An 11,802-nucleotide genomic window follows, 5' to 3' on the forward strand; every position below is an offset into this window, starting at 1 on the left:
TCCATCTAGAAGCTTTGGTTGTAGGCATAAAACAACAAAGAATAAAATTTAGATAAGGGATGGGCTTTTAGCAAAATACTGATAACGAGAAAAATTGGGGTAGCAATTAATAACATTGGATAATTAAATGATTAATGATTACTGGCTAAGTTTATTGGAGAAATGGTCATGGCTAAGTATAGGGGAAACTTAACAGTGAGTGAGATTGGCAGAGAAATTTGCTGGAGGAAGGAGCGATTTGTCGGGGGGATATGGAGGTGGTTTATGGTTTTAGGGAGAGGGGTACGACAATCTCTGCGGGGCCGCCATGTATCCGAAAGTGGGATCGAGAAAAAAAATTTGTGGAACCACAAACCCCCCCCCACACCACCACACCCCATTATCTCTTAACAACGCAGGGGATCTGATAATGGATCAGGTAGTCATTGATCTGGGAGGACCCGATGTCGTCCTTTGGAAAATTAATAAAATTTAAACCCTTTGCGACTCAAATCACTTTATTACAATAAAATAATATATTTGAATATGCTGAGTATTATACAAAAACTAAAAAGGTGGCATTTAAATGTGCTTGTTATTACTAGGGATATTATATTTTTTATTCTTTTATCCCTTTTTATTTCTCTTTTTCTTATTTTTCTTTTTCTTTTTCTCTATTTTTATTTTTATTTTATTTTGAAAATGAAGGAAACTTATACAAAATATTATAGGAGTAAAAATAGGTTACAACAATCATGGTTATGCATGTATGGTAGATTAAACATGCTGTGCATGGTCATTGTATGTAGTTTGTGTCATCATGGTGATGTTGGTTGTTATGATGCTAATGTGGTGGCTGAGATAGAGCAAGAGATGCAAATCATCAAAGTGAGGTTGCATTAGTGGGCCTCGAGGCAAGACCAGATTGCCATACGAGTTTGTTTGTTGGGCATGCATGTATGTTAGTTAATGAGTGTTATATGAATTAGGGTTATGTAAATGCTTGTCATTCTATTGTTATTGTAGTTACATGCATGATAGATGCTAATGAATCAGTGTGTTCATATGAACTTTCGTCGGATAGTCATGAATGATAGTAAGATATTGGTCTATGTATTGTGGTCATAAGCCTGATGATTATGGTCATTGCAGCTGAGGTCTTGATGTTATTATGTTTTGTTCTAATTTGGATTGACCTATGCAGATGATTATGGTTATGACATTCAGGTATGTTTTAATATATTGTGATATTATGTCATACGAATCTAGACTCATTATGCATAGATGATTGTTATGCATGAATGACAAATTTTTATGAGCTTATGAGGTGAACATGTTACCTAGTTGTTGTTATGGATATCATGGCCTTATTTATGTTTGAGTTGATGTGTTGTGAATTTAAATCATGCTAATCTAGATTGATTTTACATACAAGATAGCCTCCCCTGAGATACATTAAGGTATGAGTTTGATTATGTCGTCTATTTGGCGTTTGAGTGTTTGATTATGTCATCTAGTTCATTTATTTAACATGGTATGTTTGCAAATTGTTTGAATGTTTGATTAATTGCATAATATGGGTATGTGTATGCAAGATTGCACGAATTAATGGTCTTGTTTTAATATGGTTGAAATAAAGTATTACATGCTGAAACAACTAATATGTACTTAAGTGTGAGTGTGTTCTAGTTGCAGTATTATATTTTTGACTATTAGTTGATTAGGACATGGCTAATCAATCTTGGTAAAAGATTATTTCAAATTAATATATATGATGTCTTTATATTTGGAACATATGACTAACATATGTGAACAGTTATAGGGAAACATTCTTAGTATTAGCGTGACAAGGTAATAGTTGATGTGTTTATATAACTAACAGTAGGATGATGTGATAGTACATAATAAGATTCAGTTGCAGCAAGGTGAAAGTTAAAAAAAAGGAATTGGGTGAGAATTCACTTAGCTATGTTTGGAAACTGTAATTCCAAATGAATGAGTGCTTTGCATACAGGTTGTCTTCTTAAACTAGATTTTGTCTGACATTATGTGGATATATGTTATATTCCTAAACATGTATTTGACACATATATTAAGATGGTTTTCAACTATTAAGGTGGTTTTCAACTATTGGGTGGAGCCCTTTGACAGATGATATATGTACAAGTTTAGTTACAGGTCAACGCGCTGAGTACAACAAAGTAAGGTAATTGATGTACAATTATATTTATTTATACACTGGAAATTATGTGCTTATGGAAGTATGATGTAGGGATTGCATGGAAAAAGAGACTGCCATGAAATATTGAAGAAGGCACTGGTTGAATTTCCCTTAGAGGCATTGGGAACCCATGGGGTTGAGTCATGGTGTTTGTTGGGAGTTTTGTGCTTTTGGTATTTGTGATTTGGTTGCGACTGATTTGCAGTTTGTTTGTGTCTGGTGCAAGGCCTTGCTACTTTATTTATGGTGTCGTATTGCTATTGAGTTTTCATGGTTTTCTTCTTGTTTGTTTCTTGTTATTCCCTTTTGGGTTTTGAAGGTCTTAGGAATTTTTTGGGAAGGAGGAAGTTAATGGAGCTCAGGGATAGTTGAATGAAACCTAACAGGTGATGTAAGGCCCAAATGAAGCTCAGTGCATGTATAAGGGAAGTTGAAGGCAAGAGTATGACAACTAGTTGGATTGGTTGGGTCCATTAATGTAAATGGATAGTGGTAGGACTCCCATTAGAAAATTAATTAGGAAAGATAAAGTAAATGGATTTGAGGCATTAGATGCCTTGGCTATTTAGGGAACTATTGTTCTTAATGTTGTGCATGTTGTGCATGGATAAAGGGAGTTCTGTTAACCTAGACCTTATTATATCTGGTAATTGTGTTGTGACTATGATTATGTGGATTTTTATGTATGCATACATGTATGTATGTATGCATTCATGTATGTTGTTGACTAATGAGGTCATTAGGATTGTTTTGTGCTAACTTTCACATGTATGTTGAGGAATACATGAATAAAGTGAAGAAATATTAATTGTCTCCTATTGTCATTGCATTACTGTTTTATCTTCAATTATTATTGGTTGATGAAAAGTATTAATCGTTATTGAAATATTGCTAATTTAAGAATTGAATTGGGCTAAAGTAATTGGAAGAACATAGAGTAGTGAAAAGTTAACATTCTTGAATTCAATCCACAAGATGAGTTAAAAATCAACCCTTTTAGAGTCTTCTTCATATTTCCTACATGGCTAGTTGATTTTCCATGTAAAATGATGTTTTATGTGGCATCCTCTCAAATCATGGCTGTCAATCACAATAGGTCAACTTCTGGGAGGTATAGATTTCATGTAGAAGTTTCGATTGAGGAAATTTGTGTGTTTTAGAAAGGTATTGATGTGTAAATTATGGAATCTAGGTCCATAGGAATTTTATGACCATAAAAGTCATCATTTAAGGCATCAAAATCGCTCTTGAATCTTTTCTTCCAAATAATTTTAAACTAGGACCATTCATAAAAATGACCGTAGAAGTTGTTCCTCCAAATTTTCCACTCCAAAAGAATTGAGATGGATGAAAAATAACATCGTCATCCAATCCATTACAAGATCATCGTTTCTATAAACCCTAATAGAAACTATAATTTCATCAATATTAACTTGGATAAAATATTGTAAGTCCCTAAAACACTTCTTTTTGCGCAGAAGTTGAAAGTGAGAATGTTCAATTTTCTCAAGAACTGAAGATTATTATGGATAAATATTTCTTGTATTAAATTTTGATGCTATATATATAGATGTTGTCAATATTATTCTTCTATCATTTGATGTAATTAATTGGTATTATTAATATTAATGTGCAAAATAAGTTTATAAGGATTTGGTGGAATAAAACAAAATGAGATTATGAAATATGTTTTTACTAAATATGAAGGGCCTAAGGTTTTAAGTGAGGAATATTGTGTAGGGAAGCTAATTTTACTAACTACAAACACATTAGATACAAAGGCTAAGGTTGAATTAGAGGAAGTCCTTGCATAAGCATGTGAAGCAAGTATGCAAAAATAACATAAATATGAAGAAGAATATAATGAGTTATATTATACCACACGTTCAAGATACAAATCCAAAAAACCAATAACAGAGGTTGTTGCATATCGTCATCAACAACAACTTGAGAAAAAAAATAATCAAGGAAATGTTGTGAGAATTAGAAAACTTACTTTGGACCCATATGGAACCAAAAACATGTCAATAACATGGAACCAAATGAGAAACTATAATCAAGATTGAGGTGGAAAGAAAGTGGTTGGACTACATGTTAACATTTCATTAGGATGGATGGATGCTCATCCTTATAACAATTGACTACATTACTTAGTGGATCACATTATATTGATTATTCCCATATTTCAAGGATTAAATATGTCAAGGAAAATGAACTCTGTACAATACTGAGGGAGTATAATATTGATTACTTATTGAGGGATCCAAAGGCATAATAGCTATAATATCATCATAATTATGGAATACGACCACTATGTAGTTAGACGAAATAATGTAATAACAAGAGGCAGTGAGAATAAATCTAAAATCATACTTATGATAAACTAAATATACATCCAAAATATAATTGCTTAAATGGTCACTAGCGGGTTTAATTCCATCTCCACCCAGGTTCTATTCTTAGAATATGTTAGCCTATGTGACAAAAAGTTGAACACATTGAAAATTGTGACAAGTAATTCCTATATGTTCAAAGCAGCAAGAAAATTTGAATATCTTGATATTGAGGTGAATAATGGAAATTGTGACAATTTGGTCCTCGGTCTTGCCTAGACTAATCCTGCAAAGTTACCAGCTCACCAGTTTAGATATATATATATATATAATTGTATTGAGATATTTTGAAGGTTAGGTGTTATGTTATTGTAGCAAGAATGGATTATCTAATAATTTGTTATATAAGAAGTATGTGACGGTATTACCTTACTTTAATGGTTTATACAAAATTTCTACAAATGCAATAATGATTATCTCTAAATCATAATCTAATTGAATATTAAATCAAAACATTATAAAAAATTAAAAAATATTAATTTTTATATAAGTTATTAATTTTTTATTTTTCTCTTTTATAATATTGAAAAATATTTAAGCAAAACCACAAAATTCTCATGAAATAAACATTATAAAGTTCGTGAAAATCAATGGATATGGAGTTAAACAATCTTAATTTATAGTTGATTTTAAAAATAACCTTGGGAAATTCCTAATAATTAGTTTTCATATTATTGCTTATTTAACACACTTCATTATAGTAATAGTACCGTGCAAAAGTTAGTGTGATAGATAGTACAGTGCAAAAGTTAGTTTAAAAGGAACATAATTTTTAAAAAAGAGATGCACTCATATTATAAAGCATTCTCAAATTTTTTAATGCCAATTTTTAGATTATTTAAATATTTTATTGTTTTCTTTTTTCTTGTCTCTTTTTATTAATTATCTATAGAGATATTTATACACAATACCATAAATAAATCTTAAATTTAACCTCAAGAACCCAAGAGACAACTTCTCATTTAAAAAAAAATTGTCGACGACTACAAGAAGATCAGACAAAATCAAATAACTGGGATGATTGATATGTTTAGCTAGTTGTAGACTTGTAGTTGAGTAATCAACATATTCTTATCAACTTCGACCAATTTTGAACATTGGAGGGTTTGGTTAGCATTAGATATTGATTTCTTTAAGTATCATAGTGGTCTTTACAAGGCAGCGCCTAATCAGTCATATATCGCGTATTCAATGTACCCGGAGATGCACGCGAGATAATCCGTTAACACACGAATTTGAAAACTCGTCACTAAATAAAAAAAGGCAATTTGCGTGTTAACGGGCTATGTCGCGTGCATCTCCGGGTGCATTGAATACGCGATATATGGCTGGTTAGGCGCTGCCGTCTTTACAAGCCTAACTAATGATAATTGCACATTGTAATCAACCACGTTAGAAGATCCAATATTCTAAAACAGATCTGACTATTGGAGGAGTTAGTTATTTTTTGGAGCGAGATGAGACGATCCTGTTCCATCAGATTACTGATGGTCAAGGAAAAGTCCTTACGTTGCAGTTAAATATTTTATCGACGACATTTTGAGAAACTTTAGGTTTTGTGAATAATTAGATATTATTAAACAATGGGACACCATACGTTCAGCAGAATGAAAACGAAGGTTTCCCGTCCGCCTTCGTCTTTTAAGATACGATTTTGAGTGTCAACGGCTTCAAACCTAAAACAGATCAAGGGACATAGCTTGGCACTGATCATGTTTTTAACTTGAAAATAGAGGCAATTTCTTTTCTCAATTACAATCGTTTCTAATTGGCGCTGACACGTCGAATGGTCTACTTCCAAACGTCGTGAACCTCGATTTCATTAATTCCAAATTCTTCTGCTGTGGCAATGCAAAATCATTTTGAATGAAGGGATGTTCATTCAACTGCCAAATATCATCCTCCCACATAGACCCATAGAAAACTATCCAAATACATAATTTTCGGAATTGAATATCCATCGGCATAGCTCATGATGATTCCAATTTCATCCGGAGTAAACTGATCTACGAACAAATCAAGCTCTGCGCGAGCATCTTCATACCATGTGAAGTCTCCTATATCAAAAGTGACCGAAGTCGCTTGAGAGTTCCGGTCTGCAGTTAATACGCCTTGCTTTTTTGAACCCAATTTTGTTATCCAGAGAATTTATAACCGCCTTGATCCCTACGTCGTTAAGGTTAATCCGCCATTAATTCGCTTCGCGTCTGGCAAAGCCAACCAGCCATTCCAATACTCATCTCTCCCTCGCTTGGAGGCTTCCATCTTTCCCACTGTGATTAAAAAACAACAGATACAACAATACAGAGCCTTGTTTTTATCATCCGACTTTTCCTTCTGGATTTAATGAAAGAGCCAAGTTGTAGTTCGGAGGTAGTTGGGAGAGGGAAAATCACAAGAGATCCCGGCTGAGGTGGAAGCTTCCCCAATAAATTCAACCTAACCCAACGTTTTTAGAAGCATTTTCCTCTTTCAGACTTTCTTGAAATGGCATCCGTAAAAGCCGCGTAGAACCAATGCAGTGCCCAATAACTGAATCTGAGATAAAACAGCATTCGAAGGAGCCGCGTTGAACAAACGCGTGGCCAACATCACGACGGCTACCCAAGTGGCATCCGTAAAAGCCGCGTAAAACCAATGCAGTGCCCAATAACTGAATCTGAGATAAAACAGCATTCGAAGGAGCCGCGTTGAACAAACGCGTGGCCAACATCACGACGGCTACCCAAGTTAGCAGATAAAAAGAAGGTAAAGAAAATCTCAATTTCATTCAAACTAACTACTCTTTTCAGTCATGGATATCTAAACCTCCTTGATACGTTACCATACGCGGTGCGTTTCTCTTTCGCAACTTTGCCCCGTTTGTATGTACTTCGTGGAAACGGCAACATATTTCTTCGATATCAGTGATATATGTTGTACAAGTAACGAAGTGAAAATTGGGAAAAGAAATAAAACACACTTAAAAGGAAAATATAGAAAAGAGAATAGTAATGTAGTGAAAATCCAATTTTTTTAAATAAAATAGCATAATATTGTAAATCATAAATTAGATAGAATGGTGATAGTTATCTTTAGCGAGATGGAAGTTACACCCAATCACAAAACATTATCACAAGAGGATGAAAGAATGACCTTTTAACATAAAGAAAGAACTCTAGACGTTCAAAATTTTAACCCTATAAGATGAAATGCTAGGAGGTTTGTAGGCCCCAAGGTGGTAACTTGGTACATCAACATTTTGGAGCTATAAATTTTGCATCAATTATTTTTATAAGGAATAGAACAACTCATTGGAAAGAACCATCCAAGGGTGACAACTTTTGGATGGGTCTGGCATATGCCATGGGACACCTATGCCCTTGAATGGCCAAGAAACTTAATTTAGGGCCTAAAAATGACCCTAGAAATTTGGGACCCCAAAAAACCATAAAGAACTTGCCAAGAAGATATAAAATTGTTGGATTAGTGAAATCGGTGGTGGTCACCAATATCCATCTAGATCACTTATGGAAAATTAGTCATAGAAGAAAATTACGATACTGAGGATGGATAATGGTGGACAATTCTATAGGAATGAATTTGATGAATTTGTGAGAAGAGTAATATAGAAAGATAGAACAATACTCCATACACAACTCAACATAATGGATTTGTTCAAAGGATGAAGAAAACATTGATAGAAAAAGAAAGGAGCATGCTTAGTGGTGTTGAATTAGGATAAGGATTCTGGGAAAGGGAAATGGATACTATGTGTTACTTGGGAAATATATCACCCTCATTAGTGTTGGATGATAAGACTTCACATGGGGTATGTCCTAGTAAGAAACCATCTCTTAAACATATCAAAATATTTACATGTGATGCTTATCTACACATGCCAAAGAAAATTAGAAGTGATTTGGATAATAAATCTGATAAGTGTATCTTTATTGGTTGTAATGATGACTTGAAAGGATATAAGGTTTGGAACCCATAAATTAAGAAGGTTGTGTATAGTAAATATGTTGTATTTAGAGAAATCAAAGATGTTCTCAAATATGATGTCCCACCAAGGAAGAAAGAACTAGAGAATGTAGTGTTTGGATTGAAGGATGGTGAATAAAAAAATATATAATAATAGGAATTATAAGGAGAAGAGCCACATTATTTGATATTGAGAAGATTAGTTCAGGAAAGAATGAAACTATAAAGGTATACTCCACTTGATTTCCTTTCAAAATTTTATTTGTTTATCACTGATGTTGACTCTATAACTATTGGAGAGGAAGAAAATTCGCACGATGGAAAACAATGGAAAAATGGCCATGTTTGAAGAAATGATAGCCTTTGACAAGAACTAGGCTTGGGATCTAGTAGAGTTATTGAAGGAAGAAATCCCATTGGCATCAAACTTGTGTTTATCAAGAAGTTGAATACAGAAGGAAAAGTGGAGAAATACAAAGTTTTTTTAGTAGTAAAAGGTTTCCTAGACAGAGAGAATTGAATTTGGTATGATTTTTTTACCAATTTCCAAGTTAAGTTGTATTATATGTCTTTTATATATTGTTGATACCTTTGATTTTGTAGAATATATGGATATGAAGACAACATTCCTACATGGGGTTCTCTAAGAATAAATCTACATGAAATAGTATGAAATATTTGCACTATAGAGAAAGAAAGAGATGATACAGAGACTAAAGAAGTCCCTATATGGGTTAAAGTGATCATTAAGGATGCATTATCAAAAAAAATGAAACCTACATATTGGGACTTGGATTCACAAGGATGGAATAATATCATTGTGTACATTTGAAATTAGTTGGTGATGTATTTGGTCTTGTATGTAAATGATATGTTTTTTACTAGAAATAACAAGGAAATAATCCATGATGTGAAAAATTAGTTGTCCTCTAAATTTGACATCAAGGATCTTGGTGTTACAAATTTCATTTTGGGCATGGAAATTAAAAGATATTTGGAAAACAAGAAAAAATGCTTAAATGAAAGGACGTATGTCTAGAGAACGTTGTATAGGTTTAATATGTAAGAATGTAAACTAGTCAAGGTCCCTCTTCCTATAGTTGTAATTTTATCTGCAGATCACTACCCGAAGATGCAGGAAGAGGAAGTGGACATTCCCCATGGTTCATATGCTACTATTGCTATTGGTTTGATGTATGCAATGGTTTGTAGTAAACTAGACATTGCAAATGTACTCGAAGTATTAGTTAGGTATTTGTCAAAACCATGGAAGGAGTATTGGACAATAGTAAAGGTGGTTTTCAATTATTTATGTGGCACTATTGGTTATGGATGATGCTATAAAGGAACATGAAGATTGGAAAAAATGTTAGAAACACATGTATTTGTTAATGTCGACAAGGCCAGAGATACAGATTGCAATTTTTTTTCTAGTGGATATGTTTTCAACCTATTTGGGGGATAAATTAGTTGGATGAGCAATAGGAAGTCTATAGTGACACTCTCAACTATAGAAATTGAACATATGAAAACCAATCATACGATCAAGGAATTTTTAAGGTTACAGAGATTGTGTTCAGGTATGTGTTTGTACAACAAGCTTTAAGGAAAGGTTGAAATAGTTAAATTGCAATCTTCATGATGAAGAACCCAACTTATCATTCTAATACAAATAATATTGATGTACAATATCACTTTGTGAGAGATATAATTGAATATAGGAAGGTGCTACTGGTAAAGGCAGACATTTTGAAGAATGTTTTATGTTCATTAAAAAAATCTCCAAGCACTAACAACTTATCTTTCTATAGAGAAACAATCACACGTATTGCCAAAATTTCTTGATCATGAACTATTATGCCCCTCTTTATGAAAACAAAAGAACAACTGGGAGAATTTTTTGTATTTGTTATATTTGTTGGATACTTATTCCCATGGATGATTTATTGTGCTAGGTGTAATGCACCAAAAAATATGGACACTTTTTTCATCCATTTTTAGTATTTTAAATACATGGTTTATTATAGTAGTTTTGGGGCATATGGTTGTACAATCCATGGTTTTTAATTTTGTTAATGAAATATTATTGTATTACAATCATGGGTTAACAAATTGGGAGTTTAAGGATGCTATGGAAAATACATATTATATTGTAGGATTTTAAAGATATATTACAATGAAAAAAAATCTATTGATCCCCATTTCGGTTTCTAGAGTAAAATATGTGTGTTAGTTTCTGCGTATGCAACACCATATTTTCTATTTTTATTAACAAATTATTTTTAGCAATCAATTGTACAACGCTAAAACCAACAATACCTTTGTCAAGGAATATTGTATCTTGTATTTGGGACAACTTGATGAAAACATTGGGATGCTATGTTGACAAGTGAGATAAGGATCAATATGATAAATTTGTTCTTCCTCAAGTATTTAAAGGAAGAATACTTGATTTTTCTCTATTGTCAAGATGAGAAAAAGTTAGTAGTAGGAAAATTATAATCAATGTGGCATGAAATATATATTGTTAGATATTTGTTGCAAAAAGGGGTATACAAGAGAGTCGATTATTATGGGAAATCCATTGTTGAAGTCTTGTAATGGGATCTATATTAAAAATCATTGTGTGTAAGTCACAAAGATATGTGGTGCTTTGTGCATATTGTATTATGGTGTGTTCACTTTTATTTGTACGCATAGATTGCATAAATGATTTTCCTATCGGGCCTAATATTTGATTGGAAAACACTAGCATCCATAGTGGTTTGCACAGGCTTCATTGATGGAGTCAGCCATAGTACCCATAACGTTTCTTTCACCATTTTGGTGTTGTTCTCACCCTCTAACAAATTTGTGAGTTTTGGGGGAATAATCCTTGGCCCTGCAACCAACAATTAATAATGGAATATAGTGCAGTCATGGATTTATTACTTGAGGCTATTTCCCCTGTAATATTCCATTTGATTGTTATTCTAGACTCCAAACTTGTGGTACCACAACTGAACCATGTCTCTATCATGAGGAATCTTATGTTACTTCATAGGTACTTGTGAGTGCATCTCCTTAAACAATCATTTGATCACATTATCTATCAACACATACCAAGGGGGTATTGTATGTTAGTTAATTCCTTAGCCAATTATGTTTTAGGTTAGCGTTTATCTCATTAAATCAAAATCATTAAAAGTACATGCATGTACATCAATAAACACATGGGTCAATAATCAAATCATTTGCAACCAT

This window comes from Pinus tabuliformis, chromosome 4_2 (genome assembly GCF_031772625.1).
Source record: "Pinus tabuliformis cultivar Carrire ecotype Pingquan chromosome 4_2, CPIR1, whole genome shotgun sequence".
NCBI lineage: Eukaryota > Viridiplantae > Streptophyta > Pinopsida > Pinales > Pinaceae > Pinus > Pinus tabuliformis.